The 22,182-nt window shown below is 45.2% G+C and overlaps 1 long non-coding RNA gene across 3 annotated transcripts in view; it reads right to left on the reverse strand.

Moving 5' to 3' along the window:
- LOC138448197 (uncharacterized) overlaps positions 1–22,182 on the reverse strand; it is a 176,497-nt gene that overhangs the window by 147,089 nt on the left and 7,226 nt on the right. The window contains exons 3-9 of one of the 3 annotated variants that reach the window (XR_011260047.1): positions 11,303–11,630; positions 10,903–10,962; positions 10,642–10,701; positions 10,305–10,464; positions 9,938–9,997; positions 9,604–9,765; positions 6,409–6,875 (exon numbers count right to left, since the gene is read on the reverse strand). This is a non-coding gene — a long non-coding RNA (uncharacterized lncRNA). Of the gene's footprint in view, positions 1–6,408; positions 6,876–7,775; positions 9,469–9,603; positions 9,766–9,937; positions 9,998–10,304; positions 10,465–10,641; positions 10,702–10,902; positions 10,963–11,302; positions 11,631–22,182 lie in introns of those variants that run through there. The other 2 variants (XR_011260052.1, XR_011260057.1) reach the window with 2 other exon arrangements.

Genomic DNA, 22,182 nt, shown 5'->3' on the forward strand with positions numbered 1-22,182 from the left:
AACCCCACCGGTCCCATACACCTCCGAGAAGATAGAGACGAGGAGCCAGGGAAAACCGCCAGTCACTGCACTTGCACCAGAGGGAAATCACAGGACGTTGAAACAGGCCTGCGCCACAATATAACAGCATGCTTGTCAGCCCACAAAAAGATTTGACCTATCAAAAGGAAGATACTGGACAGGCCAGAAGTCCAGCAGACTATGGCCCCCTCAGCCGACAGAGGAGCCACCAGGCTGGCGTCAAAAGGGCAGAGTACTGTCACAAAGCGGGGCAAAGCAATCCATCCCGGATAGCCGACATCAAAGGCAACCCCCTACCTGAGGTATGCCTATACTGGAAAACCCACTGAAGTGACATCCCCCTCCACCGGCACCAGGGGCTCTGAGAACCCCTCTAAGCACAGACATGTGCCACCATGTGCCCTATCACTTCCCACAAGTCTGAGAGGAGGCGTGAAAGCAACACGTCAGCACCGGAGGACCTAGGGCCTAAAAGAAGAGACACTGGGAACCCCCTGCATGGCCGTTACTTCCATGATCATTTTCCATAATCCCATGCCGGACAAGGGAAAAGCAAATCAACTCCTTTGACTTTCCCTTGCGCAGTTTAGAGGAAGAGGACAGGACAAGGAGTCTGCGTCCATAGCTAGCACAGACCCAAACACACCACTAACACACCACATGACTAAGAGGTGGTTTGAGCCCTGTATCCAGTAGCTGGTAGCCCCATGCTCTAAATCGTTCCAATGCATCGGTCTAGGAAGGATGAAGGACCGAGTCAGCACCGCTGAGACTCGAACCCGAAGTGTAGACTATGCCAGGCCGGTACCCTTCCGGCCGCTTGCAGATGTGTCCAAAATCTGCGCCGTATTCACAGGCAGCAAGCAAATAATACAGCCAACATCCGGTGCATTCTGGGCTGTGTGTGTCTGAGGAGCTGGTGGTATGTGACATGTCTGTGACAGAACAGAGCCCCGCACTTTCAAATACTCTGTCACAGTCACCCCACGACAAGAAGCAGAGAGTCCTCACAACAAAAAAGGAAGGCTAGCCCATACTGCCAAGTGCTTGCCATCATTTCCAATAAAGATGTGTACACAGAGCACGAGGTAACGGCCTTTCAAAGGAGTCAAGATGGCCATACCAGCAAGAGAGGGGAAAACATCAAGCACAGTCCTCCCCTCTCCTTACCTTCCCCCAGAGAATGCAGCTGACATCCGGTGCATCCTGGGCCGTGTGTCTCTGAGGAGCGGGTGCTATGTGGCATGCCTGCGACAGAACAGAGCCCCCGCACTTTCAAATACTCTGTCATAGTCACCCCACGACAAGAAGCAGAGAGGCCTCACAACAAAAGGGAAGGCTTAGCCCATACTGCCAAGTGCTTGCCATCATTTCCAATAAAGATGTGCACACAAAGCACGAGGAAAACGGCATGTTGAAGGAGTCAAAATGGCCATACCAGCAAGAGAGGGGAAAACATCAAGCACAGTCCTCCCCTCTCCTTACCTTCCCCCAGATAATGCAGCCAACATCCGGTGCATCCTGTGCTGTGTGTGTCTGAGGAGCGGGTGGTATGTGACATGCCCGCGACAGAACAGAGCCCCCGCACTCCCAAAGACTCTCTGCCACTGTCAACCCACGACAAGAAGCAGAGAGGCCTCACAACAAAAGGGAAGGCTAGCCCACACTGCCAAGTCGAATCAAGATGGCCAAAACAGGAGGAGAGGGGAAAAACACCAAGCCCAGTCCTCCCCTCTCCTTACCTTCCCCCGGGCCGTGCAGGACCCGGGACACAATGCTCACGCTGCGGTCCGGAACCCAGCAAAGAACCGAGCGAGGCAATCCAGCTCAACTGTGACCCCAAGCCCCGCAGGGGGCCCAGGAGCAGTGCCGCACCTGAGGGAGCCGAGGGCCCCGCCACACAGCCCCCCCCAGGGGGCCAGCAATCGGTGCTCCCTGGTGCCCCGCACCGGGAAGAAAAAGTCCAACCTGCCGGAGGCAGGAAAAATTTAAACTGAGTGACATGGATGTGGGGGAGGAGTTATAGGGATTTAAAGAAATAGAAGAAGGTCCTGTGTCGGAGGCGGGTGCCTCATGAAGTAAGTACTGGGACGAGGAAGAGTGGACGTGGAGGTAATGATGCTTCGAAAAGATTTAGGAAAAGGGTTTTGATTACCCCAGGATGTATCTCTTGTGTGTAAGATGTGTGCTATTACCATTGGGCAAGTCTAGTTAGACTTATGGACAGCGTACTGGAAAACCTCAAAGGAATTTGCAGCTGTCACTTTCCATCTTTGCCTTCTATTTTAGAACACTCAAATGTAGTTAACTAAGTTTGCAGATTTAGCATATAAAACTACAAATCCACCCCACAAAGTCACAAACCAACCTGTAAACTCCCTCATTTCTGTTCTCACATCTAGCAAACATGGCATGACACCCGATAAACTGACAATTAGAAATCAGTGCACTAACATACACACTTTGAGTGATCTAAACATGATCTGTTAAAGGTCTTCCTGCATGAGACTGGCGACAGTCACTTCTCCCAATATCACTACGAGCCACTAACAATTAGTTCAACCATTCACCACACCCAACAAAACACTTGCTGACCCCACCAGAAATCATAGACAATACCCAACAGCACAAAAACATGAACAGTTTACAAGTTGGTACGAACCCATCACCAGATCAACTGTTTAGTTCTACACGCAAGAGCACTTGCATCTTCAGTCACACAGCAGCATGTGAGCTACAACTACGTTGTCGAGCAACCAAACTGGGATGTGGGGATGTTCCAATTGTTTTTAAAGAATGATTGAGCAGGTGCGTGTGAGAACATGTAGGTGTCACTTCACTGTCTAAACAGACACGACTGTCATAGTGTAACAAGGACACATTGTTGAGAAGACATGGTGCTAGAATTCAGCATTTCAAATTAGATCTGCACGACAAAACATATGTAGCAGACAATTGAATGTTATTTGATTGTCCAATATTTTGTAGTTGTTGCGCAGCTACATCTTTGGGCACTGCAAAATTACACAGATTACTGCTGCGTCTTTCAATTGTCCACGAGAATAACAGAGGCGGGTTCTGAGGCAGGAATGTAGGCGGAATGAAGAACACTAGCCATCCCTGTCAAAAGACTTAGGTTTTCCAGCTTTTGTGACCATAACTGTGACCAGCCATTATTAAGTTTGGGACTAGTCAGTTTCCACCCATCAGCTTTTACAACAGAATTCTTTGTTTTCTTTTTCACTGCATCTTCTTCTTGTAGTTCACTCAACACCAAGTTTTCCTGTGCTTCCCAGATTCCACCAGTAGCTGCTTTTCCTCCTGTGCCTTTCTTTTTAAAGCTTGAATTGTGATCCCTCTGCATCACAAAAGGTTTTAATTATTTCATCAAATGTTTTCTTTGTCTTAATTCACCATTTCTTGGCTGTGGGTATGAAAAAGACTAGTTAAAACTTCAAAATGTGACTATCAATCCAACAGACTTTTTGCTCAAGCTGTACACTGGGGTGACAACGGCAGGCGCTAAAAACTTGGCAGGCTAACCCTTGTGACACCACTAAAGATATCTTCCAAACCATCGCAAAAAAATACAAAGACTCCATAATCAAAGCCAAATCAGAATCCTACAACAATAGAATCTCCTCGGCCAATTCACAATCCAAAGAGCTCTTTACCATCTTTAAAGAATTAACAGTACCTCCCACCTGCACTGGCAAAATCGTTAAAGATGAAGCCTGGTGCTCCAGCATACAAGCTGCCATGCTTAAAAAAAAATTAGACCTCCTCCAGAACAAAATCTCTGACCATTATAAAAGCTTTACCTAAACAGAAGCACTCCCACCACAAGCGCTCAGGTAACAACCCTCCCAATTTCACCTTCTCTGAAATATCTGCGGTAGATGTCTTAGACATCCTAAAACATCTCAAACCATCACTATGCAACTATGCAAGGGCAATGTTTGCCCCCCCCCCCCAAATTATCAAAGAATGCGCTGAGCAGCTCGCTCCTCTACTCACCGCTTTCATAAACGCCTCTTTCAAAACAGGTATAGTCCCCAACTGCCTCAAAGAGGCGTGGGTACGTCCACTCCTTAAAAAAAACATACATTAGACCCCTCTCAACCGAATAACTACAGACCAATTACAACCGTCCCATTTCTTCTTAAAATATTAGATAAGGCTGCCCACAGGCAAATCCAACTGTACCTCTAAACCAACTCAATCCTTGGGAAGAGACAATCAGGGTTCCGCAAAGGACAGAACGGAAACCGCCTTACTAGATCTGAAAAACCAAATCACTTCCATTTGACATGGGTAAGTCTGCCTTACTCCTGCTTCTAGACCCCTCAGCAGCGTTTGATCTCATCGACAATAACACCCTCACCAACCACCTCACGCATGCAGCGCATTTCTCCAATCATACAGCAACGTGGATCACGTCCTTCCTAGAAGGTAGAGCCATGAAAGTGTTCTCAGATATAGCAAACGCTGAACCCACTATCATACACTGTGGTGTTCCCCAGGGATCCTGTACTGCCCCAACACTTTTCAATCTATTTGGGATCACAGACATAAACTATGCTGATGATACCCAGGTGCTCCTTCCCCTCACTGGGAGCTATCTCAAAGACGCTTCTACCCTTCAACAAATTTACTTCACAATCCAAGCCTTGATGGCCACCAATGGATTATGCCTTAACGGGGATAAAACTGAAATCCTCATTCTCGGTCAAAAATCCACGCTAGCCAAACTGGGTCCTACCTATCAGAACTTCTGCATTCACAACTGTACTATCCCAGTCCTATCTTCAGTTAAAACGCTCAGAGTCCACATTGATGCTACACTATCTATGGATAAACAAGTTAGCGCCATTGTATCAGCCTCCGCTCTGAGTATCAAACTGATCAATGCCATAAAGCAGTTTCTAACAAAAGACAACTGCCTCTCCATTGCGAGAGCCACCATAGGAGCTAAAATGGATTATTGCAATTCCCTCCTAGCTGGAACATAAAAAAAACCACTCAAAACTCCCTCAGAGCAGCTCTCAGTATTCCTAAAAGAGATCACATCTCTCAAGCAAGACAAAACCACTCACTGGCTACCAGTTAAAAGACCGAATCACCTTCAAGATTCTCACAACCGCAACAAATGCATCAACCTAACCGCACCCTCTTACTTATCAGAACACAATCCACTAGACTGGAGTACACCAACCAACTCACAGTGCCACGAATTACCAGGGCTAAGGCAGGAGGACTAGGATTCTCCTACCGGGCACCTAAACTCTGGAACACGCTACCCACAGCCCTGAAACCTCTCTCCAGGCCTTCCACCAAAATCTAAAAATGACACTCTTCAACTAGCCGTTAGCTCACTGCATATACTTGCGCACTGCTATGCTTTCTGCACCTATGTACTACAAGCGCCACAATGCCACTTCATGCTGTATGTATTTACGTGACTACTGCAACTAAGATATGAACATCTACTGTAACCAGCGCCACAATTCCCACAGGCTGCTGTGCGCTTAACAAATGTGAATAAATAACTCTGCTTAAGCGCGATTCTATCCGTTCACCTGGTTTCATTTTTGCTTATTCTTGCGCTCCTTGGCACTTTCCCTCCCTCCCCATGGAGCAGCCCACAGTCTAGCTGCACACATTCTGACCTGGACTACAGTCAAGAGGGCGTTCAACCCATAGCGCTTTGAGATCATACCAATAGTAAAAGGCGCTCTACAAATGCCCAATAACATAAGAGAAATCATGTAGACCATCTATACTTAATGTAGAGGAAAGAGATGCTGTAAATGAGTGGAGGGCATTGTGCAGTACTCCTCTCTCTGTGTGAAAAAAGGGAACACCTCCACGTAGGGACATCAGATGTACCCTCCTCCACCAAACATCAAATAGATGGAGAAAAAAAAATAAAAAAAAGCACATTGCTTACCTGCTGACTGGAAAAGCACTACTGCTTTGAAATCCTTTTCTTCACTTATTTCTCTTCTACTTTCATCAAGACCCTCTATCGGCCATTTACAATTAAAGGAATTGTTTGGTAAAAAATGTTATTGTCCCTACAGGTCGGCCATGTGTTTTTAAGCCCAAGTCGCTCGATTTTAGAAAAATGTCCTATGGACCTTACCCGAGTTTTCGTTCATTAAACGCACGCGTAAACAGGCACCAGGGCGCTGCCATTTTGTGATAATCCTATCACTTGCCGCATCGCCCTGGCTGACCTGCTTTTGCGGCACTAAATCATATCCCCCGCCCCTGACATTATCAAAACATTCATATTCCCCGCCTCTCTCCGTGACGTTACTGTGCTGCGTAGGCAAACGCGCCCAGTCGTCTTCTACGCGACTTCACACAGAACCCGGAAACCAACACAGATCAACTCACAACACAGCGCGCCACAATTCGGAATATGAAACTGTACTTTAAAATCAAACAGCAATACGGTACATTTGGTAAAGTACATTTGACATTAAATGTTTAGCAAATATTCAGCAATTGGCATATTAAATCAGAATGGAATCTTTTTTTCTTTTCTCTCGATCCGGAAAAGTTTATCGTGAGTCACGCGCTGTTCCTTTATGGTACACAGGGTGTTGGTTTTCTTTGGGCGCACGGTGAACCGCAAGGCTGTTCCATCAACTGGGCACTATGCCACCATAAAGGTCGAGAAGTTGCTTCTAGCCACTAGTACCGCGTAAGGGCATATGGCTCCTTGGCGATCGTCCCATAAAATGGTCAATGTAGTGCAGTTGTTTACAAGAAGCTGCAGCTGGCGGTTGAAAAATCTGTCTGCAAGGGTCTGGAATAGGTCGCAGTGGCAATACGGTAGGATGTACCTGTTTAGAAAACATAAAAACTGAAATTAGTCTCACCAGCCGATCTTTATTACTATTATTCATTTTATTTATTACGGGCGAGCTGAAACTATTTGCTTGCGAGGATAGTGCAATGGATGTTCGGCTCTAAAAGCAATGCGAAAACTAACTAAATAAATCGAGGGAAACACACAAAAGTAATGATTTTTTTATTGTTGAACCACTGAGAAACGACTGTCTACATGCGTGTCGAATGGGCACATGCATGCCCATGTGCCCGGTAGAAAGACAATCCCACAAATGTTGTACTTGCTCTTGATTCAGGGATAAAAGCATCTAAAGAGTTACTTACATTATATTTGCCATTTCCATTGTATCTCTGCGTAATGCAGTCCGTAAATCCCACTGTGTTCATGCCAACAATTTTTTCACATACTGAACTAACATGAAACTCGGTCTAGTTTCAGAATTTTCAGCCTCATCGTCTCTTACGTTATTGCCCCCATCCTTCAAATGAAGTCCTTTCGGCATGGTCCCTGTCTCTCAAGGTCAAAAAACAATAGAACCTTATACTGCCAGTGAGATTCGCGGGCCTCTTTAGCCCGCGAGCAAAAAAAAAAAAAAAAAAAAAAAAAAAAAAACCCCAAAGCCGCTGACCTTCACTCTGCAGGAGCACACATTCTTACTTTGCCCGTGTAAAGCCATCTGTGAGAACTTGAATTTTCAACTCCATGTTTGTACTAAGCCTCAATGTGCAAATGCGAACTGGCTTCTCTCCCATCTGCAATGCCTCGCTTGGCGCGTTCTAAGGCCCCCAATTTTGTCCTCGTTGTCCACGAGCTTTGCAGCCCTAGAGAACCAGAACTATGGAGACATTGACTTTTTGGGGAAGGTCAGGGAAAGTATAAAGTACCCGAGGAGTTGAGTTGAAAGTGAGATTTATTGTTTATTATTTGCAATACGTAAGCCTCCCCTGGTTAACAGTGCGCAGCATTTACATGAGATTGCGAAACTTAGTTACAGCAACAAAAATATATACATATTCACAAGGTCAGCGATATGAGGTGAATAGAGAGAGAAGTCAAAGATGACACCCATGTTGTTCGCCACCCAGGATGGTGAATGGACGGTTTAGGGTTAGCATAATTTGTATGCACACTGTACAATAATATTTTTTTCAAAAAGACAGATTACAATGATTTATTTAAACCAGGATTTGAACTGCTCAACGAGCTCTGCTTTAGGTGGACATGGCACAGTGGCAATGCATCAGTGCTCTGCACAGAAACGCTCAAAATTCCATATCTGTGCTTCTCTAGTACACTAACAATAAGGCCTTTAACAAAGTCGAACTCCATTTCCTCATATACTGGTTTTACCCCTCCATTTCTTAGTTATTTTTCCAAAGGTCGTAGTGTAGCGAGGCATCCCTACATTTCCCATAGTCCTAGACTGTTCACGGCCCACATTCTCGTTATGGGCCAAGACCGCTAGTAGAGTCCTATGTTTCATGACCTGTAAGCTGAAATGCAATCGCTTTGGCCTGTACTTTAGGCACATATTGTGGAACACCTCCAATTCTCCAATGTGACAGAATTCTGTCAGTCCCCTCAAATCTCTTGATAGAGTTTTATCAAAAAACAATCTTCTCAATGGCTTTGTGTGTAGGTGAAGATGCACTCAACCACTTCTTCTTCCGTGCCTCCTCTGTGGACAAAGGGCCATGTTCACATTGGTGGAAATGTTGGTTTTCTGTCCAGCGGTGAACGTTGGTACAGTGGTGCATCAGTGACCGCCATTTTTCAAGTAGGATTTCCACTGACCATTCACAAGTTTTGGAGCTCCAAAGATGGTTGCTCTAAAACTGGACCCACTAAAAAGTGAGGCAGCTGCACACAGTAGATTGCCTGCTGGCAGCTTCCCCAGCATCAGTTGTGCAGACCATGAGAACGCATGATTTAATCTACAGGTAGCATGTATTTTGACGTTAATGCCTGGTTTTTGATAAGTCACATGAATCAATGGCTCCCCACATACTTCCCCTCCAACTGAATGCCCACATTTCAGCATACTTATAATATCTATCAAACAACTGTCGAATACTATGTATTTGCCCTCTTTCATTAGACTGTCATCCGGCATGAAAGTTGTTTCGGACTGTGCCGTTGAGGACATACAAACAAATTTGAAATATCGCTGATATCACGTTCTAATGCGTCGTTGGGTGCGCTGCTGGTTCATTCTCTGTCATTTCAACATCTGTTACTTCAGCATTGATGGGAGAACACAACATTGTCAACAGCTTTTTGGGTGGCATTTTTTTGGCAGGTGTAGATTGTGTGAATTGATCTGGGACTACTTCTGAGCCATCTTCAATACATTCAGTATCATCTTCTTTTGGTGGTGCAGTCGAACTGTAGCAATGGTCCAATACAACTTTACTGGATTCTCCGGACAGATTCAATTCATGCTCTGGCCATTGGACATGAGCATCCAGAGTCTCAACACGCCGCGTCTGAATTAATAGTTCCTCCATAGTGTAAATGGTCTGGCAAGCAACATCTCTCATTTGCTTCACTGTCTGTGTATGTATAGTTCGTACACCCACGGGTAACTAGAGGACAGATTGGAAAAGGGATGTTCATTTTAAAACACAATATAAAGTATAGTACAATTGACAGGAAAAAAAAACATAATATAGTCCCCAATACAAAACAATTCCTAAAATTATGAACTGTTTGTAACTAACCTTATTTTTGTTTCTTTTCTTGCAACTTTCTTGACTCGAACTTCAACATCTGCACGCTGTTGCTCCAATTTCGTTTCCGCATGTCTTCCCTTCCTCTTGCGCTGCAACGACTATATTTTCTGGATCCGCATAGACAGCACGGAATGAGGCTCCATCAACTCCCTGAAACATAGTACTTTCATTACTATGTATCACAATATTGAAAACATAAAACACACATGAGGACGAACACACAGGTACATCTCAAAAGCTAAACACGAATTAAACATTCTGTAAAACAAACAAACATTCGAGCTCTGATGATCTAGCTCAATGGAACTGTCAGTATCCATACCTCTGGTTCCGCATGGACTGCCATGAATGGTTGTATTGGAGAGGAGGCATCAGCAACTCCCTGAAACACAGTACTTGCATTAGTATGGTTTTCAATATTGGAAACATAACACACACTTGGGGTCGACGGCACAGGTACATATAAAGAGATAACCACAAATGATGCATTGTCTAAAAGAATCAAGGAATATCTAAATATGATCAGATTTCATCGACTTATTTACATCTGCATCATCTAAATGGGATGTTGTTATTGTAGTGGAAGCTCCGTCGTCTCCCTGAAACACAGTACTTGCGTTAATAGGGAAGAAAGTATAGCCAATGGAATCACGTTATATGACGCTCGATTGAGCTGTCAGTATCCATACCTTGTGCTGCTGAAGAATATGTAGGGATGTTGTAAATGTAGTGTGCACTTCCGAAAGCTGTTGCGCCGATTCGTATACGCAAGGTCCTGCTTCCACTTCCCCTGGAATTACTTATGTCAGGCTCTGCATCAAGTGCCAGGGTTGACGCTCCATCAACTGCCTGAAAGATAGTATGTGCATTAGTAAGGATTACAATATTGAACATAACACACACTTGGGGTCGACCGCACAGGTACATATCAATGGCTAGCCACGAATGAAACATTGTGTAGAACAATAAAACAACAAGTATTCCAGCTCTGATGATCTAGTTCGATGGAGCTGTCAGTATCCATACCTCGTGCTGTTGAAGAACATCTAGGGATGTTGTCAATGTGGTGGACGCTTCAGCATCTCCCTGAAAGACATTACTTGCATTACTATGGATAACACTAATCATAACTGAAAACAAACACCAGTGGACGATAACTAAGGTGTATATCAATTGGAAAGCACTAACCAAACATTCGGTAAAATAATTACACGATACAATAAAAATATTACTTGACATTTGACATGCATAAAACAAGTCTGTAGCGGAATAGCCAAGTAAGATTACCTGATACGCGCTAGAAGTGGTTGATAACTGCGAGCACGTCACGGATGTAGAATGTTCTTGCTTCAGATTCAAGGGATAGTCAAGCAGTTGTAAAGGTAAATTGATTGATAATGAAATGCCAATAATAAAAATTGCCATGTAAGGAGACAGAATACTTGAGAGTAATGCTATTGAAAATGCGCAATATAGCACAGTTCCCTGTGCCCATATATAGATTTCGTTTGTGGGTTATGAAATCGAAAAAAGAATATATTGATAAATGTCATTATTCAAAAAGCTATACGCTCATATCAATGTCAAAAGTATTACAAGGAACACAACACCTAAAATATCAATGAATCCATTCAGCTACCTACACACTACCGCAAGGCCTAAAGCTAAATCCGGACACTTGACTCACCAGTGGCGGAATGTGGACGAATAGAGTGGGAATAGCGTTCACGAGCAATTTTCTGTCATTCGCCGTTTATTCTTTTTTGTTACCCAAGATGTTGTGTACATGTTCAAGGAAAAGTGCCGGCTACAGATGCGGTATCGATCACCCCTCTTGTCCTCTAAGACTTGTTGTACTCCACTTTCCAGCTCATCCAGTGGATATCCGTAATGTTTGACTCATTCTCTTACTCGATCAACAGTTTTCAGGAATATATGTATTGTAGTGTCTTCAGATTTAGCATGGGTCTTCGAAGGGCAACCGCTAATCGAACAGGCAGGCATTGTTGAAAATTCTGAAAAGTAAATAGACATTATTATACAATCTTGATGAATAAAAATGTGATACAAAAGTAAATGAACCATACAATGTTCAATGCAAGGTTTGTTTTCGTCGCAGGAACTATACCAGTTCATGTGCGGCATATTATATGCATAAATTGCAGAAATGTATAAATGATGCGACTAAACTCTGAACATGTGACTCGTCCCTTGGATGTTCTGTCTTGCACAAGAAGGAAACATGCTTACATTATAGACTGGACCCCCGAAGGATGCAATTCGATGACAATTGATACAGATGAAAATAAATAGATCTATTGATAGCATAACAATGGAAACTCAAGTCAATATCAATGAGACCAATGAACATAGCACTATTGAGTACTCTACCCACAAATAGAAATTTAAAAATCTGCGAAATATGACTAGGATACATGGCCTGACCTTGACCAACAAACAGTTGGATTCAGCAAGCAGAGCAGTATGTTACAGGAGAACGGGTAGATGGCCACAGGTAGCACACTGAGGATTTTGCTCGAAGCGGTCACAGAAGTTCACGGATAGCACGACGACGAGCAAATTAGCATAGATCTCAGTGGTTCTCAGGTAGCACGTTCAGGAGTTGACTTGCAAAGCACAAAGATGTTCTTATGAGACATATCAAGTGGTTTATAAAGTATTACAAACAGGGGTGTGTTTGTGAATGAATGACATGTGTATGTCGTGGTATTATGTGGTTTGCCGGGGGCCGGCCAGCGTGAGGGGGGGGGGGGGGTTCCTGGACAGACACACAGGGTCTGAGGAGGCCATGTGAGCGATGGGCCCTTGGCGTGGGATACTGTCATCCGCCGCCGCGATTGGCGGATTCTTTCGCATTACAGGTGGCGGCACAGGGGTGGTGTGTTTTAGTCCTTTTTCTATGGTCATCATTCTCAGCCATTCTTGTGGGCGGTGCCTGACGGGAGTTTAAATACTTCCTCTTTCCCAGCAGAAAACGCGTTGCAACCCGCTATGGAAGTCTCTCTTCCGGGTTTAGGCGCTCCTGAGGCTTGGCACTCCTTGCTTTGCTCCAGCCTTTCCTCACTCCACCGTCCACCACTTCGCTCTTCTCGCCAAGGGTTTTTCTGACGCTTCCCTTTCAGCATTCTTCAGTGTTTTTCGTTAGGTCCGGTTCTTTATTTTCTCCAGACCTACCTTTCTCCTTCTTACCTGTTTCTTTCTCCTTTCTCTCCGCCTCCTGGCTGTACTCCCCGGTTTCCTCTCTGTCCTTGCTTCCTTTCCTTACCAGATTCAGCTCCCTCTTTCGGAGCTACTGGGCTGACTTACCCGACCTCGGCTTGCTTTAGGGAGGTCCCTTCTGCCAGTGTTGTTTCCTTCCTTGCCTCCTTCAGAGGCGCTGCCCGATCTTCAAGCCATCCTGCTTGTTTACATTCTGCTCAGCCTTCACCCACACCTACAGAGAGAAAAAAGAAGTAAACTCAAGTACTACGAAGGGTTTTTTCTTCCCGATTGGCTTTTTCCCTTCCTCCGGCTTGATTCCGGAAGAGGGGCCACGGAACTGCTGTTTCCTAGCGGGAACTGTGGCTTCCTTACGTGACAAGCACATTCATCCAAGAAGGGAGAAGGATTACCTGGCCAGGCAGAATCTACAGTCTACGAACAACAATTCCGACAGCTCAGGTGAGGAGAGTGCAGGAGGAGGGAACGAAGGGAATTAAGGGAATCAAACTAGCACAGTTTGCAACGCCAAAGAGTAATAAGATGTCAGCTGAAGAGCAAGTCCAGGAATTATGGAAAGCCTTTCAAGCCATGTCTCAAGAATTACAGGGAGTAAAGACAGAAAACGCACTCCACAAGCAAATGGTAACAGCAAGAGAACCCTCACCGCTAGAACTACCACCGATGGCACTTTCCTCAGGCAAATTCGACGGCTCTCCAAAGAAGGTGAAAGAATTTTTGGACGCGTGCACTGTATATTTCACCTTCAGGCCCTGTACGTTCGTAACGGACCAGGCCAAGGTTGGATTTCTAATTTCGAACATGACTGGAAATGCTCTAACTTGGGCTACTCCATTGGTTACTAGCAGCAATGCTATCCTTCAGGATTATGTAGGGTTTCGGAACCTACCCAAACAGACTTTTGAACCCCCATGAACTGTCTTTCACGGCCTGTGAAGATCTGCTGGACGTTAGACAGGGAAATTTGGATGTGCTGTCATATATCTATTCATTCAAGACCCTAGCAGCCGGAGCAGGATGGCCTGAGACAGCGCAGTACGCCATTTTTCGGAGGGGTTTAAAGGAAGAGATCAAGGATGAACTGGCCAGATCTCCTCGCTCACCCACTTTTGCAGACTTGTTAGCTGCTGCTCTTCACATAGAATATCGGCTTCAAGAACGAAAGTTAGAGCGACGCAAACAGAGAGATTCCAGGTCCTCCTCGGACTCCTTTCTGCACTCCGTCCCTGGTCATTCCTCAGCGACAACCTCAGATGAACCAATGCAGATCGGTGCCACCAGGCCCCTTTATCCGCGGCAGAGAGGAGGCGAAGAAGAGAGAAGGGTCTGTGCGCGCATTGTGGCTTCGATCAACATCTTCTCAAGGACTGCACTGAACTACCAAGTAGGAGGTCGGGAAACAAGCTCCCTCAGCAACAATTAGGGACTAGTGTCCGAGGGTTACCAAGCTCTTCTCAACGTCCCTATGTTTCCTTATCCATTTCCTCTCCTGATTTCCGAGAAGACTCCAGACTTATGGTACTTCCAGTGATCCTAGACTTAAGGGAAAACAGGTGGAAACCTTAACCCTATTGGATTGTGGTGCAGCAGGCAACTTTATTGACACTTTATGGGCCGATAAGCAAGGACTAAGTCGGATCGCCCGCAAGAAGGGGCAGAAGGAGTAGACGGGTCCCCTCTGTCTTCAGGCCCTTTGACACATACCACAGAAGATCTTTCCATGAGAATCTATCAACATTCTGAGATTTTGAGGTTTGACATCATCAGGGCTGCACACTTCCCCATCATCCTGGGCATCACGTGGCTTTGCAAACACAACCCCCTCGGTCAATTGGACTGAAAACCAGTTGAGTTTCCGTTCCATGAATTGTCTTGCTGTGGAGGACAGGTAAGATTTTTAGCCAGTAAAGATTTTCACTAATCATCACATTGGTATCCATGCTCTTCCCAGCTATTGCTCCACCTTTTCCAGGAACAGTTGCATGCCAAACTGCCTCCACATCGGCCCGAGGACTGTGCAATTGACTTGGAACCCAATGCCCTGGTTCCGTTTGGAAGAATGTTTTCCCCTCACGCAGACGGAGAAACAGGTGCTGCATAGGTATTTGGACACAAACATGGAGAACGGACTCATCCAACCTTTGAAGTCCCTGGCTGGAGCTCCTTTATTCTTCATAAAGAAAAGAGACTCGAATGAGCTTAGGCCTTGTATTGACTATCAGGGTCTAAACAAAGTCACCATACCAGATCGGTACCCGATGCCCCTCATCACCGACATAATAGAGACAGTCCAGGGGACGAAAATATTCAAACTCGATTTAAGAAACGCATACCATCTGCTCAGATTAGGCAAAGGAGATGAGTGGAAAACTGCCTTCCGCACCCCATTCGGCTTACACGAGTATAAAGTGATGCCTTTTGGATTAGTGGACGGCTCCCGCTACTGTCCGAGAGGTTCAAAGATTTGTTGGGCTTTCCAACTATTACAGAAGATTTATTCCCAATTTCTCTGAGGTGGTATATCCCATTACCCAACTGTTGAAGAAGGACGCTGTTCCATTCCGATGGTCAACTGCCGCAGAGGAGAGTTTCCATCATTTCAAAGGTCTTTTCTGTTCTGCTCCGATTCTGCAACATCCTGATCAGACACAACATTCCATATTGGAGACCGACGCCTCAGCTATTGCCATTGGAGCAGTTTTATTTCAGTGTGTCAATGAAGTGGAACATCCGGTCGCGTATCTAAGACTCTCACTCCAAGCCAACTGAACTATTCAGTTCACGAGAAGGAACTGTTGGCTATGAAACTTGACTGAGGAGTGGCGTCACCTGCTCATGGGGGCCCGACGCCAGTTTTTGATCCGAACTGTTTATAAGAACTTGAAGGTTCTACAGGAGATGGAATGCGCTAACTCCAGGCAGGCAAGGTGGGCTCACCTTTTCTCGCAATATGATTTTCAAATCACTTACATCCCCGGAACATCTAATCGATTGGCAGATGCATTATCTCGCAAGGACTCAAGCAAGGAGAAGGCCTTAATCAACACCAAACCTATGTTTCACAGAAATCAGATTCTAAACCTGGCCGGTTCTTTCCTCCAAGAAGTGCAAGCAGCAGTGATGAAAGAATTACCTCGAATATCTCTATCCCCCAAATCACTTTATCAAATGAAAGATGGCTGGGGTTTGTATAAGAAACGCTTGTATGTTCCCGAGGGTCCCTGGCGAGAAAAGATCTTAGACTGGAGTCACAACTCACACACAGCAGGACATAGAGGATGGAATAACACCTTGGAACTCATCTCGAGAGTCTTCTTTTGGCCCACTCTAAGGGAAGAGACTCGGAAATATGTCAAGTCATGTCCCATCTGTGCCATGTCTAAATACCAGGCCGGTAAACCTTTAGGTTTACTGAAGCAGGCAGAGGTACCTACTCGTCCTTGGGGGACATATTTCTACTGACTTCATTGTGGATCTTCCTCCCTCGGAATTCTGTTCTTGCATTATGGTTATTGTGGACTCTTTTTCCAAACTGGCACATTTCTCCCCTCTTTCCAGGTCTCCCAACTGCATCCAACATGGCAGAAGTGTTTGAGGGGGACATCTTTCGTCTCCATGGCTTACCGGATAGGATTATTTCCGATCGAGGTAGTCAGTATGTATCCAAGTTTTGGTCAGCGCTCTGTCACCGATTGGGAATCGAACGTGCTCTTTCATCTGGTTACCATCCGCAAACTAACGGACAGACCGAGAGGCTGAACGCTACATTGGAACTATACTTGAGCTGTTATGTCACTACTCATCAGGAGAGTTGGGTCTCTTTACTTCCTATGGCGGAGTTCTCTTACAACAATGCCAAACACTCTGCCACAGGTTACTCACCTTTCTTTTGTACGTATGGAGTTCATCCAAGATCCATCCTGCCTTTGATGCCCAGTTTTACCAACTCCCCAGCAGTTGAAGATGTGTTACAGAATATCACGGAGGCTCATTCCACCACCTTACGCAGCCCGGAAGCTAGCAAGAGACGTACCAAAAAAGAGGCGGGCAAGCATCTCAGGGATTGTCCGAATTGGAAGCCGGGTGACAGGGTGTGGCTGTCCACAAAATTCTTGCCCAAGTGGGTCCATCCTTCTAAACTGTCTCCTCATTTTCTGGGACCTTTTCCCATTCTAGCTAAGATTAATCCTGTGGCTTATCATCTTTGACTTCCCCCCACTCTTCATCACATACATCCTGTCTTCCATTCCTCTCTTCTTAAACCATTTTTTCCCTGATCCACATCACAGATTAGTGCCTCGTCTTCCTTCCTACCCCAAACCAGACATGAAAGAATATGAGGTCTCTAACATTCGGGACTCTAGATTCTATCGGGGCCGTTTGGAATACCTCATTTCCTGGAAGGGTTACCCTGAGACGGAGGATTCTTGGGAACCAGCTTCACAAGTGAATGCCCCTCGGTTGCTTGCCAGATTTCTCTGCTTGCACCCGGGGGAAGCCTGGTGTTCCACGCTCTAAGGGGGAGCATACTGTCATCCGCCGTCGCCGCGATTGGCGGATTCTTTTGCATTACATGTGGCGGCACAGGGGTGGTGTGTTTTAGTCCTCTTTCTATGGTCATCATTCTCGGCCATTCTTGTGGGCAGTGCCTGATGGGGAGTTTAAATACTTCCTCTTTCCCAGCAGACTCCGCGTTGCAACCCGCTACGGAAGGCTCTCTTCTGGGTTTAGGCGCTTCTGAGGCTTGGCACACCTTGCTTTGCTCCAGCCTTTCCTCACTCCAACGTCCACCACTTTGCTCTTCCCGCTAAGGGTTTTTCTGACGCTTCACTTTGAGCATTTTTTAGTGTTTTTCGTTAGGTCCAGTTCTTTATTTTCTCCAGACCTACCTTTCTCCTCCTTACCTGTTTCTTTCTCCTTTCTATCCGCCTCCTGGCTGTACTCCCCGGTTTCCTCTCAGTCCTTGCTGCCTTTCATTACCAGATTCGGCTCCCTCTTTTGGAGCTACTGGGCGGACTCACCCGACTTCGGCTTGCTTTCCGGATGTCCCTTCTGGCAGTGTTGTTTCCTTCATTGCCTCCTTCAGAGGCGCTGCCCGATCTTCAAGTCATCCTGCTTGTTTACATTCTGCTCAGCCTTCACCCACACCCATAGAGAGGAAAAAGAAGTGAACTCAAGTACTACGAAGGGTTTTTTCTTCCCGATTGGGTTTTTCCCCTTCCTCCGGCTTGATTCCAGAAGAGGGGCCACGGAACTGCTGTTCCCTAGCGGTAACTGTGGCTTCCTTCCGTGACAAGCACATTCATCCAAGAAGGGATAAGGATTACCTGGCCAGGCGGAATCTACAGTCTACGAACAACAGCGGGGGGACAAATATTACACCTTAGCAGGCAGGCCTTCGATAATATGAGCCAGGCACTATCCTCTAGATGGGTCAGATACCAGCAGCACTAGAGATGAAATAGTGCAGAGCCCATAAGCAGTGGAAAAATCCTGCAAAAACGTAAATCAAGCCATGGGTATATTTGGCAGAGGCATGGTTTCTCACATATGCTCCACGGCCTGATACAAGTAGATTAACCAAATTATTACTTATAGGGTTGGGTGCATATCTGCAGAAGGCATCAACCTATTCATTGAAAAGGGGGGGTGGGGCACTGGAGAAGCAACAGAGTTAAAGCCAGAGAGGGGCAGCCAGTAGGAGCCTTTATCCCCTACTGTGTGACAGTTTGAAAGCAATCAAACTGATCAATATTAAGTGATTGTGTGGAACTGGGAAGGGAAGGAATCACCCCAACCACTAAATGGGGGCCTCTGTATGCTGAACAGGGAGGGTTCCTTAAGGCGGTGGTCTTGAAACAGGGGGGCAGGCACAAAGCTCTTTAAAACAGGATTATGGGGACTGTTTTTAATAGAACATATAAGCATTTGTGGCTTGTGGGGGGAGGGCAGAAACTATTTTTTATTCAGGGGGGGTGGGAGCCTCTCAGCATGAAATGTTTGAAGACCACTGCCTTACAGGAATAAAGTGACCCCTATTTTCAAATAGCAAAGCTATTAAAAGCACTCCTTTCACACCCAGGTCAGAAAACTCCTGCTACAGTGCTAGTCATCTGTTACACAAGGCTGCTGAAAAAATCTGAAAAGCAAGAAAATGGCTCTGAGCTGCACAAAAATTAACAGATCCCATCATTATAGACAAAAAAAACAACTATCATAAAAAGCATTCACCCCAGATCAGCATAAACAATGATAAAAAAAAAATATTTTCAAATTAATGACATTGTGATAACAATTAGACCTGCAAGCATTCAATAAATAAGTGGTGCAACGATTGGAAAACAAAAACCGCTTTGAAGGGGCAATAAAAAATAAAAATCAACCTATATAGAGACTGGGACGTAAGTATAACTAAAACATGCACTAATCTGTCTGAGTCCCTAAAACTTACATTTGTATTTATTAAATCATGTAGTGATTCCCCCAAAATGTTGAACATAAACTAAAACATAGATGAAGGAGAGCACGAGTCATGGAGGGAATTAGAACACTGTCCCTCGCGCCCAAAGGCTAGCACAACTTTGCCCTAATGTGAACTGGGATAAACAAGATCTCTATCTGTTCTATAAAATAAATGGAATAAAAGCAATTCAACAGCTCTGCCTCACGGCTATAGCATCCGTAAATTCCAGGAGTGAAAAGATGACATTCCTAAGCATTACAATACACAATTTGTCTTTGAATGCCAGACAGTTCACTTTTTATGGGGTGGGGCAGCTTTACAGAACCTCTTTAGGGGTGCTTTGACCTTGAACTTAAACTTGAGAACAGAGTACCTGTCCTGTAAACAATCTTCCCCAGCTTGAACGAGGCGGAAAAAAGGGGTGGGTTGAGGCTCTCCTGGACAAGAGATTCCACTAGAGAATGGCGTTCTTTGTTTTTACTTTATTTTTTTTAGTTGGCTGATGTTAAATTAAATCAATGATCAGGACGCGAGCTTTGTTAAGAGGAATAAATAGATGGAATGGCAACTGTCCAGTGTTGGTTAGAGAAGACATTTTTTCCTCCCTTCTTAATGAGAGCCTGGATGGCCAATATCTGCAACTATTCTCTGTGTGCAGAAATGCAACAGCAAATCTAATTTGGGGCTTTAGTAAAGTAAAGGCCAAAGTGCCCTGTGCCAGCAGAAACAGGAAGGCAGGAATCAAATGGCGCATTCATCAGGGCATTTCAACCATCCCCCAGCCCGAGACTACACCTGGCAGTGTGTGCAGCACACGCCGTACCACACAGCAGCTCAAACAGTCTACCACACACTCCAAACCTTAGCCAGCCTTTATGCCAGACAAACAAAACTATGCACCTTTGCACCCTGCTTCAGAATTAAGCAATATTGAAGATGCTGCGAAAGTAGCACACGCTTCCCAAATGCCACACATCAACAATCCTCACACAAGGGAAAGTATGCCAGCGGGCATCTGTACACCGGCATGCAGCTGTTTGAGCGATGTTTTTTAAATTACAAGCATAGCACCACTGTGCCCTTTATATACAATCAAAATATTGTCACAGGGGCTATGTAACACTGCAATGATCTTAAGCAGACGACCGAGTCAAATCTTAAGTATCGCTGGGCCCGTGTGACTCTTCACATTAAAGCACTGGAATGATTAGCTCGTACCCACTGAAGGTGCAGTCATGTGTACGAGTTGTATAGACACCGTACACATAGCAACGTCACACACAAGGGCACTGCAAGCACATAGATAATGGACCACTTTAAAAGTAAAAAAGCAACCAGGGATTTGGCAGAGAAGGTTTGTTTAGTACATTAAGCTTCCTCTGTTCAAGCCTGCACATGCGCTGTCCCAGAAGGACCGTGGACGGTCTAAGTGCTCTTCCAAACTAGCAATCAAAATATACGTTAACATAAACAGTGTCTTTACAACAAGGTAGTGACTCTGCAGTAGCGGTCTTCAAACTTTTTTGACCCAGAGGCACCCCCCCACCTAAGTAAAATGTACCTGGTTTGGGCCCCCTATACACAGGACTCAAAAATGTATCGGTTGCGAACGGGTTTTGCGCAGTAGCGTCGATTGGTGCCCCAAAAGGAGGTGGGGGTGCCAAACACTAAAATCTTTCAAAATCATGCCTTGCAAAAACTCAAATTAGAGGACAAATACTTGTAAACACAGCATTCAGAATGTTTTGCTACAATACAGAGGACTTGACTAAATGTAGTGTTGGATATTGATTTCCCACATAAGAAAACAGACAATATTGCTGTCCTACAGTAACGTTTGACATGAAACTGAAGTAACAATTTGTTGAAGTACAACTGTGAGATCACTATCAATGCCGTCACTTGCAAGTTGGAGAGTGCCATATTATTAAACTAGCGTGATGGGTAGGTCGGTCTTTCGGTAGCCAGCCTGTCACTATTGGGTTTAATTTTTGCAATACCAAACCACAGGTTTTCTTCCACCTCAAGCGTTGTCTTGGGCTGCAAGTGCTGACAATCCATCTTGCAAAGGTAAGAGGTGCTGAACATTGCAATACAGTTGGAAACTCTGCAGACACATTTTGCCAAAATTCATCCAAAGACAATTTTTTGAATTGGCTCTCCAGTAGGCGGTTACTTTGAAGCTCCATTCGTTGTTTCTGGAAGTGGGCCCCTCCGTCTGCTAGGAAAGGCTGAACCACCCAGTCATTGATGTTACAATTGTCCCCGGTAAGAACTTTGAGACTGGTTCTGAGATGGTTTCCTATTAGTTCACCAACACATGAAAGATCTGTCTCCTCAAGAGCATCTGCTAATAATGGAAACACATTGGTAATGTAGACATCAACCCTCCTCCTCCAATGCTCCAGATACTTCTTGAATGCTGATATTTTTTCATAGCAAATGATGTGGTCTCTGTGCCTTGGAGGGAGAGGTTTAGAAAACTTAGTTTACGGTGGCGACATCTTTGAAAAGCTAACAGTACAAGCCAGTGTAAATCACACAGAGGCTCTTCTTTGGTCTGGTCTAAACCCAGGAGAAAGTGAGACACTTTCTCCCTGACTTCATAAATGAGATTTAAAACCTTTCCCCTGACCTCTGTGTTAAAACACAAAGCATCATGTTCAACTGCCATTTCTGCACATAATGTGGCAAACAGACAGGCTCTTGTGGGGTGCATCTTAATAAAATGTACTCTTTAAAACAGAAGTCAGCCCCTCTGTGAGTTCATACCACAGAGCTTCCCAGTGTTTCATGCAGTGTCCAAAATATATGTGGAGCTACTGCCAACACTTTGCTTTTAACCCAGCTCTAGCACCACCCAT

This window comes from Ambystoma mexicanum, chromosome 1p (genome assembly GCF_040938575.1).
Source record: "Ambystoma mexicanum isolate Mex_15411 chromosome 1p, UKY_AmexF1_1, whole genome shotgun sequence".
NCBI classification, from domain to species: domain Eukaryota; kingdom Metazoa; phylum Chordata; class Amphibia; order Caudata; family Ambystomatidae; genus Ambystoma; species Ambystoma mexicanum.